General features: G+C 44.0%; 1 non-coding gene across 1 annotated transcript; it reads right to left on the reverse strand.

Moving 5' to 3' along the window:
• Nucleotides 1-3,681: 3,681 nt before the first annotated feature.
• trnar-ucu (transfer RNA arginine (anticodon UCU)) lies at nt 3,682-3,773 on the reverse strand. Its single transcript is given in 2 exon segments — nt 3,682-3,717; nt 3,737-3,773. It is a non-coding gene; the product is annotated as a tRNA-Arg (tRNA).
• Nucleotides 3,774-17,370: the final 13,597 nt, after the last annotated feature.

Here is a 17,370-nt window from a genome sequence, read left to right on the forward strand (position 1 = left end):
AACAGCTCTGTGTTTCCTGTCATTTAGCTAGTGTTGCATCCATGTTGCTATTGCCCCATGTGTTCCATGGGCTGCAATCTTGATCGTAAGCCTACTACGTGGCACTTTATCAAACGCTTTTTGAAAGTCCATATACACCACGTCAACTGCATTGACCTCATCTACCCTCTCTGATAACTCATCAAACAACTCTATCAAGTTGGTTAAACACGATCTGCCTTTAACAAATCCGTGCTGGCATTCCCTAATCAATCCACACTCGTCCAAGTGACTGGTAATTCGGTCCCGGATTATCGTTTCCAAAACTTTCCCCATCACCGAGGTTAAACTGACTGACGTATAGTTGCTGGGTTTATCTTTACACCCTTTTTTTGAACAAGGTTGTAACATTTGCAATTCTCCAGTCCTCTGGCACCATCCCCATTTCTAAGGATGTCTGGAAGATTATGGCCAGTACCTCTGCAATTTCCCCACTTACTTCCCTCAGCATCCTAGGGTGCATCCCATCCAGACTAGTTGACTTATCTATTTTAAGTACAGCAAGCCTTTCTAGTACCTCTTCTTTCTCATTTTTAGCCCATCCAGTATCTTAACTATAAATTCCTTTACCGAGAATCTGGCAGCATCTTCTTCCTTGGTAAAGACCAATGCAAAGTACTAATTCAGTACCTCTGCCATGCCCACTGCCTCCATGAGTAGATCTCCTTTATGGTTCCTAATCGGCCACACCTCTCCTCATACTGGCCGTTTACTGTTAACATGTCTGTAGAACACTTTTTGGTTCCCTTTTATGTTTTCCGCTATTCTTATGCTCTCTCTTTGCCCCTCTTATTTCCTTTTTCACTTCCCCTGTGAACTTTCTATATTCTGTCTGGTTGGCACTTGTGTTATCAACCTGACACCTGTCATACGCCACTTTTTCCCGCTTCATCTTACTCTCTATCCCTCTTCGTATCCAGGGAGCTCTGGCTTTAGTTGCCCTACATCGTTGGATTGTATCTTCTCTATACTCGAATCATCTTTCTAAAAGCCGCCCACTGTTCAATTATAGTTTTGCCTGAAAATCTTTGATTCCAATTTACCCGGGCCCAGATCTGTTCTCATCCCACTGAAATTGGCCCTCCTCCAATTGAGTATTTTTACTAAGAATGGACAGAGTCCATTTCCATCGCTATTCTAATCCTTGTGAAATTGATCGCTGCTCCCTAAATGCTCCCCCACTGACACTTGCTCCACTTGGCCCACGTCATTCCCTTGAACCAAGTCCAGCAATGCCTCCTTCCTCAGTGGGCCAGAAACGTACTGGTCGAGAAAGTTATCCTGAACACATTTCACAAATTTTTCCCCTTCTTTGCGCCGTATATTATTGTTATCCAGTCTATATTAGGATACTTGAACTCCCCGGTTATTACTACTTTATTGCGTTTGCACCTCTCTATAATTTCCCTGCAAATTTGCTCCTCTATATCCGTCCCACTAGCTGATGGCCTGTAGAATACGGCAAGTAGGGTAATCGCACCTCTATTGTTCCTTAACTTGAACTCAGTACCCAGGAGAAATTCCATTGTTCCTGGGAACTTTGTATTAAGCAGAAGTTAGCAGCAAAAAGTGTTCGTGGTGGGACTGATAAATGAGTAAACAGTCGGCACTCTGTAAAACAGAGCTCTAACTGTCGGTTTAAATAAAGTCCTGATCTGATAGAGCGGAGGGCAGATGAGGATTGAATTAAATCCCAATTCACTGAATCTAAACAAGGTTTAAATAAGTGAATCTGTCAGGAGTGGGATTCCTGAGCTTGTGTGTGAGCTAAAACTGGATCGGTCCCGTTCTGTAAAGAAAGAATCGCAGGCGGCTGCCAGACAGGGATTCGGCCGGGACTGGCAGCTCTCCGCTGGTAACGGCTGTATTGGGGAGCGGGGCTCCTGCGCTGTTGCTGCTGCTGCTTCCTCCTCTTCGAGTCCCTGTGGCGGTCGGTACCGATCTCCCTCCTATGGATCCGGCTCTAAGGGCGCGCTGTGGACCTCGTAGTGCAACGGTATCGCGTTTGACTCCCGTTCAGAAGGATGCGTGTTCGAATTACATCGGGGTCATCGCATTTTGGCAAACTTTCATTGTCACTCTGTTTTATCGCGGGACAGTCTTTTCGGGATGGTCTGTTCACTGTATGTAAAATAATATTTATTATCGAATCAACACACAACGGAAGGAGATCATTCGACCTATCAATTCCTTACCTGCCTTTTGCAAGAGCAATCCCATTAGTCCCATTCCCCGTCCCTTTCCCGGTGGCCCTGCATTTTCCCCTTCAAGTATTTATCAAATTCCTTTTTGAAAGCCACGATTGAATCTGCTTCCACCACCTTTTCAGGCAGCGCATTCCAGATCATAACTATTCGCTGCGTAAAAAAGATTTTCCTCATGTCGCCATTGGTTCTTTTACCAATCACCTCAAATCTGTGTCCTCTGGTTCTCGACGCTTCCGCCAATGGGAACAGCTTCTCTTTATTAACTTTATCTAAACCCTTCATGACTTTGAACACTTCTATCAAATCTCCTCTGAACCTTCTCTGCTCGAAGGAGAATAACCCCAACACGGCGTAAATGTGGTCAATTAGCTCCAATTTATTTATTTGGGCATTAAACAAAACGTGAAAGTCTGGCAAGGCGTTGTGCGAACGGAAATCACTGCTTTAAGACAATAAATCCAATCGCTGAGACAGAGCTGGGTTCAATTCCTACTACTGATAGAATTTTTGGCAATGTGCATTTTGACCTGTTCGCAGAAAACCGGATTGTTGTGCGATGGAGCACAGGATGTGAAAGAAGCTGAAAGTGGAAGTGCAGATATTAGTTTCATCACGGGGACAGGACACGTTTCCACAGGTAAGGACATCTCACCTTAATATTCTTTCGCGCAGCGTGGGGCAGGTGGACAGAGTGACCGGACTCTCGTGGCGCAATCGGTCAATGCGCGGTCCTTATATGACAGTACAGGGTTAGGAAATACCGAGGTTGTGAATTTGAATCTCAACTAGATCAAACAATCCTTTTGCATGTGAACATTTCGACCGGAGTTGAAGGTACAATTGGTTTGTTCCAAAATGCATCTCCTTGTTTGTATTGCCATGTGGTTCCTTCGGACTACGCTGTTGCAATAACAGATGAGATGTTAAGCATTACTTGTTTTCGGAGGGAGCCTGTGGTTTTGGTGACGCAATCTATGATTGTGAACCATCTACAAATCGTGAGGTTGAACTGGAGCTTTAAACCGGCGCCTTTGACTGCTCAGCTAGGATGCTTTCCATCCCACACTAAAGGAGCCAGTTTTACAGGAATAGAATTACCACAAGCAAGAATTATACCCCTCAAACACCAATGCTTGCACGGCAGCAGGATGCATGTGGTCAGTTATCAACCTGTCTGGCGGAACGTCCAGTCTGTCAGAGCCGGAAGTCCAGCAGATTGACTTTCGGTCTGAGCCGATGTTGAGTCTCCTTCTTGACAGTGTTTCGCCAATCCAGCTCAGAGTGGGTTAAGAATTATGAATTCCGGTTTGACTGGAGCCACTTGTGCATGATGAAGTGTCGGGGGCAGTTTCCCGTCCTTGGCGGACATTAATGATGCTGTTGCGGTTTTGCTGCAAAATTTCACTTCCCAGCTCTCGAACCCTGAGCTAAAATCCAACTCTGGTGGGACTCGAACCCACAACCTTTGAATGTCTCCTCTAACCACTGAGTAGAAGTCCAACACGCTATCCATTGCGCCACAGAGTCAGTTATGGAATGTGAGGGATAGTGGGGGTCATGTGCTGTGGTTGAGGCCGTCTGGTTGTTGCTGCTTCCACCTCTCACATTCCAAGAGCCGCGGCGGCAGTCTGCACCGATCGCCCTCCAATGGATCCGGCTCCAAGCGATTGTTGTGGACCTGGTCCAAGAACAGTCGCGTCTGACTCCAAATTAGAAGGCTGCGTGCTTTGAACCAGATTGAAATCACAGCATTTTCACCGTGGCTGAGGGTCCTGCCGACTGATTTTAGATCTGGACAGTGTTTTAGGGATGGTCTGTTCAGTGTTTGTGCAACAATATCAAAATTAAATTTGATGCATTAATGTGCTTTTTGTTCTGTTACTTTCGATTTGCACCTTCTCCAGTTTTATGTAGAAAGAGTTAACAATGTTTAAGGGATGTGGTGTGCAGTGTTTGTGGAATTAGTGTAATTAAATTTGATACTTTCATTTGTTCCTTCTCCAACCCAGACTCTTATCATTAGATTTGCAGCTTCACCCTGATTAAAATAGGTTACTCAGTGATAGAAATAAATCAGTAACAACCCCGAAACCTCAGCGGGTATATTTGTTCCAATGCTTTGTGATGGTCTCGATTTCCATTCAGATTTTCAATCAGCAAATCCCAACGGGTGTTTTGGATTTGACAAACTAATTTATTATTTGGCACCTTCCTGGAAATGATCCAGTGGGGATTTCCTTACCCGTACAGATATAGAAATAAATACATTCGATTATTTCACAAATGACAGTTGCGTAAATAAATATATCGCGATATGTAAGATGTTCTTCGTGTTCATAAACAAACTTTCTCATTTTATTTTATTAATCCCCTTACATTTCAATGTAGAACATATATTCAGAGCATCTCTCTAAACTTAAAGAATGGTAAAACAATTGCAGGTTTCACAAACACATAACACGCTGTCGTATAAGTAAGATTAATCATTACTTTGTGAAATTTGTATTCTAATTGTCTTTATTATGTTCCGAAAAATATTTCTAGATGTTCGTCCCCAACATAACGGTGAAACGAAGATGAAAACCAAAAGGAATTTTCAAAAACTATTTGGAGCGATTTGATTGGTTCCACTTCTCCTTTCTTTAATTGTTACCTTTTGCTAATTGTTCATCTTGATCCGTTTGCTTCATTTTTTTTCAGTCATTTATGGTGAATTTCCTACATGTTAACGTTCTTAAATGTTTGATTTGTTTGTTCCCTCAATCTTGAATTGTGACTTGTTGACCTTCAGGTAAAAGTCTGAAAAAGAAATGTGTTTATATTCAGGCGTGATTCTGAAGTGTGAGGCCGAGAGGTGATGCCGGATGTGTGACCGAGAGAACAACTGCTGGAGGCAGAACTGTCCGTAACCTAACATACCCCGTGTGGCATTGCACGTGGTAAGTCGGATGACAATGTTTTATATTGAATGAACGGCGACGTATATAACACACAACAGATTTTACTGCTGGTTTAAATCCACAAAGTATAGTCACCATAAATGACCAAAGTCTCAGATCAGTTAGAATTGAATTACTGATGGTGAGGGGAGTTTATATATTGGAAGGAGTTGATACATTTACAGCTCCAGGAAACCCTGCAAACCTCTCTCACCTGTAGGTTACGTCACCATGAGGTGTCTGCCTTCCTTTGCGCTTCTGGAACTTCTGAAGTGTGATTGAACCTTACCAAAAGTTTCCTACAATTAATAATGAAGGAAGGTATCAGTGTAAATGTGAGATATAAACGTGCATGTTTCACTGGGTACCATGGGAACCAGATACACTGCTCATTCCAGTTATTTGTCCAGCAGGAAACAGAAATCATTCTCTTCAACTGTACTCGCCCGATGGAAAAGGAAACAAAGAAAACTGCTCAGTACTTTGTTTTGGCTTCTTCTGCTGGTTTAGATTCACTCACCGAGAAAGTGACAGAGAGAGACTGATAGATTGGATTGGCTTTTTCACTTTGTAATCGATTATACTTTCTACTTATTGTAAGAGACGTTTCCATCCCAATTGACCTGAGCCTGATATTCTCATTAATACTAAGATGTGTTCAAAATGAGTTTCGACTAATTTTTAAAAAGCTGAACAGCGAAAACTGCTCTGAAACGCGTATAGCTTCGCAACTTTTAATGGAGATGGGTTGCTGGTTGTAACGAAAGTCGTTTGTAAAATCAGCCCTCTGGAGCAGTACCCTCAAAACGTGTTTCGGACACATTGTAAGAGAGGTCCATCTGTTCAATGAAGGAGCACTTCCGCACTGCAGTTCTGGAATCATTTCCTTGTTGACTCCGAAAGTAATACAAATATTATTTTGTTAAATGTTATTTTTTTTGCTTAACTCACAAATTGGGTAAATATCACATCGGAGGCTTAAGACAATAAAGGACCGGACGAAACAGGCACTTTGAGCAGTGAAGCCACGGAGCCAAATCAAGCTGCAAAATCACCATCTCCTCTCACTGATACCTGTCAGATCCTCGCCATTGTGTATTGGAGTTTGTGGCCGTTTGGTTCATTTCGATTTCTCTCATCAATTTCGCTGTGTTGATCTCTGTGTCAACCTGTCGGTTGATTCTGAATGAAAATTGAAATAAAATATGCTCACTGTCATTGAACGGGCCAGTGGCGCAATGGATAACGCGTCTGATTACAAATTGGAAGATTGTAGGTTCGACTCCTACCTGTTTCGGGTTAATGCAATTTTAACTCTGACACTGGGGAACTAAGAATCAAATTTGGGAATAAGATATTGTTTATGGTGAAGCAGCAAAGAAAACATTCCATCTTGAAAGATTTAGGTTCAATTAGAAAAAGAAACTGTGACCACAACGTTTTCCAACAAGCCGCCGTTCAGGTTGATGTCAGACGCACGAACATTGCAGCACGAGGTGGAGGCAACGCGCTGATGACCTTCAGGTGCATCCGGGCCGTTCAGACACTTCATGTGACACAAGAGCTGTCCAATCCCCGCGAGATCCTGAACGCCGAGACGTTCGTTAAAAGCAGCATTCACCGGCAGGATCGCTTATTCCGCTCCCTTTGCCAGTCTGGAGGAAATCCGATGCTGAAAATACAAAGTAAGACGGACAGTAGCTGGAAAACAGTTAAACTTTCAGTGTTCAGACTTTGATGAGAAATATAAACATGACTTTGGGTAGATATAAAGTGGGTGTGGAGTAGGAGTGCGCTGTTCTTTTATAAACTGTGGGAGTGTAGATATGAGTGCGATGTTTATATATGAACTATGGGTGTGTATTTATGAGTGCGATGTTAATATATGAACTATGAGTGTATATATATGAGTGCGATGTTTATATATGAACTATGGGTGTGTATAAATGAGCGTGATGTTTATATATGAACTGTGGGTGTGTATATATGAGTGTGATGTTTATATATGAATGTGGGTGAGTATATATGAGTGCGATGTGTACACATGAACTATGAGTGTGTATATATGAGTGCGATGTTTATGTATGAACTGTGGGTCTGTAGATATGAGTGCGATGTTTAAATATGAACTCTGGGTGTGTATATATGAGTGAGATGTTTATACATGAAGTGAGGAATGACCGGGAGGGGCAATTCTCCCTGGGGTTATATGTTCTTCCAACATAAGGACACAAAGATCAATTAACATTGGGGTGGAAATAGCTCACTTGGGAGGGCGTTTGACTAAAGGTCGAAAGATCTCGGGTTTCGGCAGTTTGAGTTATTTAGTTTCTGCTTCTTTGAATCCTAGAATTGTTACAGCACGGAAGGAGGCCATTCGGACCATCGAGTCCATGCCCGAACTCAGCAAGAGCAATCCAGCTCGTCACACTCCCCCGCAGTTTACCCGTAGCCCTGCATTTTTTCCCCTTCAAGTGCTTATCCAATTCCCTTTGAAATCCACGATTGAATCTGCCTCCATCACTCACTCAGGCTGTGGAATCCAGATCTTAACCACTCGCTGTGTAAAAGCGTTTTTCCTCATGTCGACTTTCATTCTTTTGCAATCACCATAAATCTTTGTCCTCTGGTTCTTGACACTTCCGCCTATGGGAGCAGTTTCTCTCTATCTACTCTGTCTGGACCCTTCATGATTTTGAATACATCTCAACATTCTCTGCTCGAAGGACAACAACCCCAGCTTCTCCAGTCTATCCACGTAACTGAAGTCCTTCATCCCTGGAACAATTCTAATAAATCTTTTCTGCAACCTCCCTAAGGCCTTCACACGCGTCCCAAAGTGCGGTGCCTAGAACTGGACACATTACTGCAGTTGTGGCCGAACCAGTGTTTTACAAAAGCTCATCGTAACTTCCTTGTTTTTGTTCTCTTTGCCTCAATTTGTAAAGCACAGGATCCCATATGCTTTTTTAAACCGTTTTCTCAAACTGCCATGCCACCTTTAAAGATTTGTTCACAAATAAACCCAGATTTCTCGGTTCCTGCCGCTCATTTAGAATTAAGCCCTTTAGTTTAATTCGCCTCTTCTCGTTTTTCCTACTAAAATGTATCGCTTCGCTTTTCTCCGCGTTAAATTTGATCTGCCATGTGTTCGCCCATTCCACCAGCCTGTCTTTGTCCTATCCCTATCCTCTTCACTGTTCATTACACTTCCAAGCTTTGTGTCATCTGCAAATTTTGAAATTGTGCCCTGTACAACAAAGTCCAATTCCTTAATATATATCAAGAAAAGCAGTGGTCCTCGTACCGACCCGTGAGGAACACAACTGTACTCCTCCCTCCAGTCTGATAAACAACCGTTCACCACTGCACTCTGTTTCCTGTCACTTAGCCAATTTCGTACTGCCACTGCCCCTTTTATTCCGTGGGCATCAACTTTGATGACAAGTCTATTATGCAACACTTTATCAAACGCCTTTTAGTAGTCCATATATACCATGTCAACAAAATTGCCCTCATCGAATCTCTCTTACCTCAACAAAAAACTCAATCAAGTTAGTTAAACACGATTTGCCTTCAACAAATCCGTGCTGCTTTTGCTTAATTAATCCACACTTGTCCATTGGCGATTAACTTTGTCTCGGATTATCGTTTCTAAAGGTTTCCCTTCACCGAGGTTAAACTGACTGGCTTGTAGTTCCTGGGTTTATCCATACACGCCTTTTTGAACAAGGGTGTAATATTTGCAATTCTCCAGTCCTCTGGCACCGCCCCCGTAACTAAGGATGATTGGAAGATTATGGCCAATACCTCCACTATTTCCACCCCTAATTCCCTCAGCAAAAAAGGATGCATCCCATCCGGACCAGGTGACTGATCTACTTTAAATACAGCTGGCCTTCCTAATAGCTCCTCTTTATTAATTTATATCCCATCTCGTATCTCAACTACTTCTTTCACTGTAACTTGGCAGCATCTTCTTCCTTGGTAAAGACAAATGCAACGTACTCATTTAGTACCACAGCCATGCCCTTTGCCTCCATGCATAGCCCTCCTTTTGGGTCCCTAATCGGTCCCACCCCTCCTCTTCCTACCCGTTTCCTGTTCATGTGCCAACAGAAGACTTTTGGATTCCCTTTTATGTTAGCCACCAGTCTACACTGATGCTCTCTCCATGCCCCTTTTCTCCCTTTTCACTTCCCCTCTGAACTCTCTACATTCAGCCCGGTTCGTACTTGTATTATCAACCTGACATCTGTCCGACGTCTCTTTTTTCTGTTTCACCTAACTGTCTCTTTCGTCATCCAGAGAGCTCTGGCTTTATTTGCCCTACTTTTCTCCCTCGTGGGAATGGACCGAGACTGTACCTGAACCATCACTTCTTCAAAGGCCGCCCATTGTTCAATTACAGTTTTCAATGTCAATCATTGATTCCAATTTACCCTGGTCAGATGCGTTCTCAGCCCACTGAAATTGGCCCTCCTCAATTCTCCAGAACCAGATTTGGGTCGATTCTTGCGTTTATTTACAGTGAAATCTTATATCCGCCACTGGAGGATTGGGGATGGAATAGAAAGTAATCAAGTTTGGGAAAAAGTTCGATCATATTCCTTTAGCTTTTATTTCTCTATTCCCCTGTGCCTTTTTCTCCTGGTTTTGTCTCCCCCGGTTCCAGGTGACCATTTGATTTGATGTATTTGTCCTAAACTGTTGCCTATTACAGATCTCGGGGCGGTCAGAACCGCCCAGTCTGTCTGTTACTGCTTCTGACCATTAATGGGAACAGGCCGCGAGTTAAACGTTTATCTGCAAACCAGAGGAAGACAAATAAAAAGAAAGATATTTTTTTTCCGCCCCAGGGGCAAAGATGCAATCGATGTTAACCAGAAAAATTCCCTTGACTCGGAGTTTGGATTTGCTTGTAAATGTTGGATTTTAAGAGTTGCAAAAAACGGAAACAAATCCAGTGAGCTTCTGATGGCCCGTACGGGGATCAAACCCGCGATTAGGACTAACCAAGTGAGCTAACGATCCTTTCTAATACTCCGTTATTGATCTGAATTATGTTTTGTAGCTGTCCGCTCGTTGGCAGTGGTTTATGTACATGGACCCTTAAATTTGTCTACTCCTCCACAATTCCTAGCTTCTCGCCATTTAGAAAACACTCTGATCGATCTTTCTTAGGACCAAAGTGGATGACCTCGCACTTTCCCACATTGAACTCTATTTGCCGTAGTTTGGCCCACTCTCGTAATCTAACAACGTCACTTCTCAACTTCCTGCTTCCATCGACATTACTTATTGTGTCACAGGAAAGCTGCGTGTTCAAATCACGCGGTGTTAACAGTTGCTTTCAGAGCTGATCGGATTCTGGATGTTGCAGAATGAATGTTTCATTTGCCCATTCTAATTATACAGATCCTTGCTCTAAAGTCTGTCTCCCGAATTCCCCTCTTTCAGGAAGATGTGTCCTTTTGCCCTCGACTTTTACATGGAGTCTACAGCACCGAAACAGGCCATTCGGACCAACTTGTCAATGCTGGCGTTTATGCACCACACGAGCCTCCTCTCACCCTTCCACATCGAACCCGATCAGCATATCCTTCTATTCCTTTCTCCTGCGTGTGCTTAACCAGTTTCTCTTTAAATGTATCTATGTTATATGCCTCAACTACTCTTTGTGCTAGCATGCTCCACATTCCGACCACACCCTGGGTAAAGATGTTTATCCTGAATTCCCCATTGGATTTATTCATGACTATCTTATACTTATGACCAATAGTTTTGGGCACCACCACAAGGCAAGTGGAAAGATTTTATCTACGTCTGCCCCATCAAACCCTTTCATTATCTTCATAAATCCTATCAGATCACACCTCGGCCTTCTCTTTTCTAGAGTAAAGAGCCTTAGCCTACTCAACCTTTCCTGATAAGTATATCCACTCAGTTCTGGTATCATCCTTGTGAATCTTATTGCACCTTCCCCAATGTCCCTATAACCTTCTTAAATGATGGAGACCAGAACTGTGCCCAGTAATCCAAATGTTGTCTAAACTAGGTTCTCTACTAGTTCAATATAACTTCTCTGGTTTTCAATTCTATCCCTCTAGAAATGAACCCCAGTGTTAGTTTGCTTTCTCATAGCCTTATTAACCTGTGTCGTGACTTTTAATGATGTGTCTATCTGTACCCTTTGCTCCTCTCCTCCATTTAGACTCTTATTATCCAGCAGTACGTGGCCAACTTATTCTTCCTACCAAAATGCACCCCCTCTCACTTATCTATATTGAAATTAATCTGCCATTTACACGCCCATTCTGTAAGTTTACTAATGTCTTCCTGTATTTTTCGCATTTTGCGTTTAGATATCGTCCGTAAATTTTGAAATTTTACTTCCGATTTCCGTGTCCAAATCATTAATGTAAATTTTGAACAACGGTGGTCCCAGCACCGATAAATTGTGAACAACAATGGTCACAGTCCAGGTAAATTGTGAACAAACACGGCCCCAGCACCGATAAACTCTGAACAAAAACGGTCCCAGCACCGATAAATTGTGAACAACTGTGGTCCCAGCAGCTATAAATTGTCAACAACAGTGGTCCCAGTATCGATAAATTGTGAATAACAGTGGTCCCAGCACGGATAAATTGTGAACAATAGTGGTCCCAGGGCTTTTAACCTTGAACTGCAGTTGAAACTTTTGCATAAAATGAAAAGAATTCCCCAAATCGCCCCACGTGAATCTCAAACGCTTTGGGAAGAAGTTCAGTTCAAACAATCAGAACTTTAAAGGCACCTCAATGACCTGAACTTGCTTTGAATGAGCTTTATTCGCAATTACATTCGATCGTGAAACTGCTCTCGACTTTCATCTCACTGAAGCAGATAATGGCCGCTTTGTATCTGTCAGCGTGTAAGTGACGAGGTTGGGCTAAGCACGGGTCTTATCCAATTTTTATAATATCACCAAGCGCCGGGGAAAAGAAACTAAAAGTCGGACTGTTCTATCAGTGATGAGTTGAAGGGAATATCGATCCAAGCTGATCTGAACAGCGCGATGTGCAGTCACACAGGAGTTGCAAAGCCACCATCCACCCACTCGGCAATCACAAGTTTTGACTGAACTTTATTCTGGCCCGGAGTCACCCGCTGAAATCCAGTCTTTCTTGGTCACATATTTTTCTGAACATCATAACCACTGGTTAAAAAGAGAAAACTGCGGTCCGTTTCACTGTAAGTGCAAGAGACAACTTTGTCGACACCGTGTGGTGTCACAGACCGGCTCGTTGGACCTGCTCATTTCAACTCATCTCATTTTCAGCAAACCAGAACGTTACTGAAATAGAGGATGGCGAATCACAACTCGAAAAATCAATGCTGTCCATAACTGGGGGACTGAGTCTTCCAACATACAGGCATTTAGGGGCAAGGGGAGTTTGAAGTTCAGAAATAAGACAGCACCGATTTTCACTCGTGCACGCCGCACACACTTTATTTTGGAAAAGTAAACTGATGGTAAGACAGCTGTTACATTGGTCGCTGCAAGCTGAAGCATTCGCTCGCTCAATTAATGGTTCAGTGCGCAAGACGTCGTGTTTCTATAGCGCAATTGGTTCCTGTTAATTAATAATGGTTGGTGGTTCAATTCCACTCACAGTGGGTAACTGTTACCTTAACATTCATTTTCTCGCATTGCCGGGTTTCTAAAGTGCTGCTACCAGCTGAGCACGGCGGATATTCTAACATTTTGCCTGCGGTCGGAGAGCAGGCACAGGAACAATAAATAAAGAAACCGAGATTGGCTTAATGGTATTCAGAATTCTTCTTGACAGACCAGGTCCGAAGAGAAGACTCACTGTTTGTCGCAGAGTTGTCTCGCTGTGACGTGGATATTTCTGCAGTGAGCGAGATGCAAACTGTTTCCCATTTTTCCGCAATTAATGTCACTCCGTTTACTTTGGAAAAGTAAAATGGTATTCACAATCCGACAGGTTTCAGTTGATTTGTGAGGGATCATTAAAGGATCCTGCAGCGCTGCCTCCGTTAACAACAGCAGTTCTAAGCCGCATTTCAGACGCAGCAACAATCCCATCAGTTATTCGCTGTTCCCCAGCTCCCGGAGTGCGTGAGACCGTGACAGCAGCGCCATTCAGGCCGCCTGTCCGGCCCTGCTCTCTCCAATCACCGGCTGCCAACGGAAAACAGCGAATACAGTCTCAGACCGAGCATCACTGCCGTTCCCTGGGAAACTGGGTACCACGGCCTGACTAAGCCTTCACATACACCAACCACAGGCAGAGGAAGCTCCGGGGAGTTTCTGTCCTGATCACTTGGCCTTCCAGCAGGATTTACCGAGAACCAAAGTGAGTGAAGCTGTCATGAGGCCTCATTGAGAAAATCAGGGTCAGTAAATCAGGGCCAGCGCTGTATTCAGATCGCAATTTCCCCTCGTGGTGTGGTTTCGAATTGTCACTTTCAGTCCTTCACATGTCGGATTTATATTTTGTTCCTTATGCTGGAGGTGATTTTTCCACGCAGTTGATTTGCTGCTTCCAGAAAACCAACCCGACATCCGTCCACGGCAGGTTTCTTTTTATTGGTTGTAAGAATGTGTAGTGTTGGGGGTCAGCAGAACACGGCCCGTGGAATCAATCCATTGTGACATTGACCAGTTGTTCCAATACCTTAGCCACTCGTCTCATCTGGCGAAATGGGAATCCAAATGTGGCTAATTGAAATTGCGATTATTAAATAAGAATGAGCAATGGACACAGTCTTTGGGCCTGTGATCTCAATGCTCATATTCGCATGACGTATGCATGTGGACTTTAAACTTTTTGTGTGTTGTTGATAAAATGGTGAAAAGCAGAGTGCAGGGGTGTTTTGATCGTTGAGGGGGCTTTAATTCCTTGGTTACTGAATGGTGGTAGATGTTTGCTATGAAATATACAAACGTGAAGTATTGTATATTGTTTGTGTATAAGATGTTGTCTACTAAAATTCGTTCATGCGCCTAAAACGATGTCACCATAGACACGCCTGCGGCTCGTCAGCAATTTCTCGTGGACAACACTGCATGGAGGCATAGAGCATGGCCGAGTGGATTGATCCCGGACATTGATATTCCAGGATTGTCCGGGTGGGTTTCGATTTTCGTCGTTCACAAACTTTCCATTGACACGGAGTGATATGCGGCTGCTGTTGCCTAATGTCACAGTCAAGCAAATGCACACACACTTTGTATGTACACATTTGTAGTTGTACATTAGTGGGGGGCAATAGTTGATGTACTTTAATTGAGGCGGCACTAGTTGGGGTTGTATGATAAAGTGGAGCAGTCGTCGCCCTTCTTTGTTTCTGAGGTGGGGAATTTAACTGCACCAGATTCATTGAATCATAAACACGGAACATTTTTAACCAAGTTCGAAAATCACGTCTGTAAAATGGGAACGGATGACAATTCAACTCAAGCAAAACACACAAAACTTTTTAAAGTTTAGACTGTCACTTGGTCACCAAGGTGGAAAACCGACAAAGTTGATAATTGCTCAGGCATGTCCTCTTCAGAAAAAGCAGGAAAAATCCAATCCAGTCAATTACCGCTCCATCAGTCTATTCTCAATCATCAGCAAAGTGATGCAAGGAGTCGTCGGTAGTGCTATCAAGCGGCACTTACTCATCAAGGACCTGCTCACCGATGTTCAGTTTGGGTTCCGCCTGGACCACTCGACTCCATGGCTCAGTAAAGCCTTCGGTCCAAACATGGGCAAAATAGCTGAATTCCAGAGGTGAGGTGAGAGTGACTGCCCTTGACATCAAGACAGCCTTGACCGAGTGTAGCATCATGGAACCTTAGGATAGTTGAAGTCAATGGGAATCAGGGGATAACTCTCCAGTGACTGGAGTCTTAGCCTGCACAAAGGAAGATGGTAGTGATTGTTGGAGGCCAATCATCTCAGTCCCAGGACATTGCTGCAAGAGATCCTCAGGGCACTGTCCGAGGCTCAACCATCTTCAGCTGCTTCATCAATGACCTCCTCTCCATCCTAAGGTCAAGAGTGAGGACGTTTACTGATGATTACACCGTTTTCAGTTCCATTCGCAACCCCTCAGATAATGAAGCAGTCCGTGCCTGCATGCAGCAAGACCTGGACAACATTCAGACTTGGGCTGATAAGTGGCAAGTAATATTCAACAGCCAGGCAATGATCAAGTCCAACAAGAGAGAGTCGAACCACCTCCTCTTAATATTTAACGACAACACCATCGCCGAATCCCCCATCATCAACATCCTGGGGGTTACTATTGACCATAAACTTAACTAGCTTTGCACGGTAGCATAGTGTTTATGTTACTAAATCAGTAATACAAGCAACCGGCACTAATTTATCCAAAAATATGCGTTGAAATCTCGCTACGGCAAGTGGGAAATTTAAGTTCAATTAAATAAAATCAGGAATTTAAAAAACTGTAATCAGTAAAGACGACCATGAAACTTCTGGATTGTCGCAAAAACCCATCTGGTTCAGTAATGTCCTTTAAGGAACGAAACCTGCCGCCCTTACCCCGTTTGGCCGATATGTGACTCCAGACCCACAGCAATGTGCTTGATTCTCAATTGCCCTCTGAAATGGCCCAGCAAGCGACTCAGTTGCACAATCTCGACAAAAAAAATCATAATAAGAATAAAGCAGGATGGAGCACTCGGCACCGGATACGACAAAGGCAAACCAAGTCATTGTTCACCCTCCAAAGTCCTCCTCACTAACATCTGGGGACATGTGCCAAAATTGGGAGAGCTGTCCCACAGACGACTCAAGCAACAGCCTGACATAGCCATACTCACAGAATCGGACCTTTCAGCCAAGGTCCCAAACTCTTCCATCATCCATCTCTGGGTATGCTCTGTCCCATCGGCAGGACAAATCGACCGGAGGTGGCGGTACAGTGATCAACAATTAGGAGGGAGCCCTCAACATTGACGCCGGACATCAGGTAAAAAATGTGCAGGGAAACCGCCTGCTGATTACCACCGAACGTCCTCCCTCAGCTGATGAATCAGTCCTCTTCCATGTTGGGAAGCACTGAGGGTGGAAAGGGCACAGAATGTAATATGGTGGGGGAGTTCAATGTCTATCACCAAGAGTGGCTCGGTAGCACCACTACTGAACGAGCTGGCTGAGTCCCGAAGGCCATAGCTGTCAGACCCGGCATGCCACAGGTGGTGAGTGAACCAAAAGGAGGGAAAAACCTACTTGACCTCGTCTGTCACCAATCTTCTTGTCGCAGATGCATCTGTCCATGACAGCATTGGTAGGAGTGACCACCGCACAGTCATCGTGGAGACGAATTCCGGTCTTCACAATGAGGATACTATCCAACGTGTTTTGTGGCACTACCACCGTGCTAAACGGGACAGATTCAGAAAAGATCACGCAGCTCAAAACTGGGCAACCATGAGGCGCTGTGGGCCATCAGCAGCAGCAGAATTGTATTCGTCACAATCTGTAACTTCATGGTCCGGCATATTCCTCACTCGACCATTACCAACAAGCCAGGGGATCAACCCTGGTTCAATGAGGAGTGTAGAAGAGCATGCAAGGAACAGCACCAGGCGTACCTAAAAATGAGGTGCCAATCTGGTGAAGCTACAAAACAGGACTACATGTATGCTAAACAGCAGAATCAACATGCTATCGACAGAGCTAAGCGATTCCACAACCAACGGAACAGATCAAAGCTCTGCAGTCCTGTCATATCCAGTCGTGAATGGTGGTGGACAATTAAACAACTGACGGGAGGAGGAGGCTCTGTAAACATCCCCCTCCTCAATGATGGCGGAGTCCAGAACGTGAGTGCAAAAGACAAGCCTGAAGCGTTTGAAACCATCTTCAGCCAGAAGTGCTGAGTGAATGATCCATATCGGCCTCCTCCCGATATCCCCACCATCACGGAAGCAGGTTTTCAGCCAATTCGATTCACTCGAGGTCATATGAAGAAACGGCTGAATGCACTGGATACAGCAAAAGCAACATTCAGGCTGTCGTGCTGAAGATTTGTGCTCCAGAACTCGCCGCGCCTCTAGCCAAGCTGTTCCAGTACAGCTCCAACACTGGCATCTACCCAACAATGTGGAAAATTGCCCAGTTATGTCCTGTTCACAAAAAGCAGGACAAATCCAA

This window comes from Heptranchias perlo, unplaced genomic scaffold (genome assembly GCF_035084215.1).
Source record: "Heptranchias perlo isolate sHepPer1 unplaced genomic scaffold, sHepPer1.hap1 HAP1_SCAFFOLD_44, whole genome shotgun sequence".
Taxonomy (NCBI): domain Eukaryota; kingdom Metazoa; phylum Chordata; class Chondrichthyes; order Hexanchiformes; family Hexanchidae; genus Heptranchias; species Heptranchias perlo.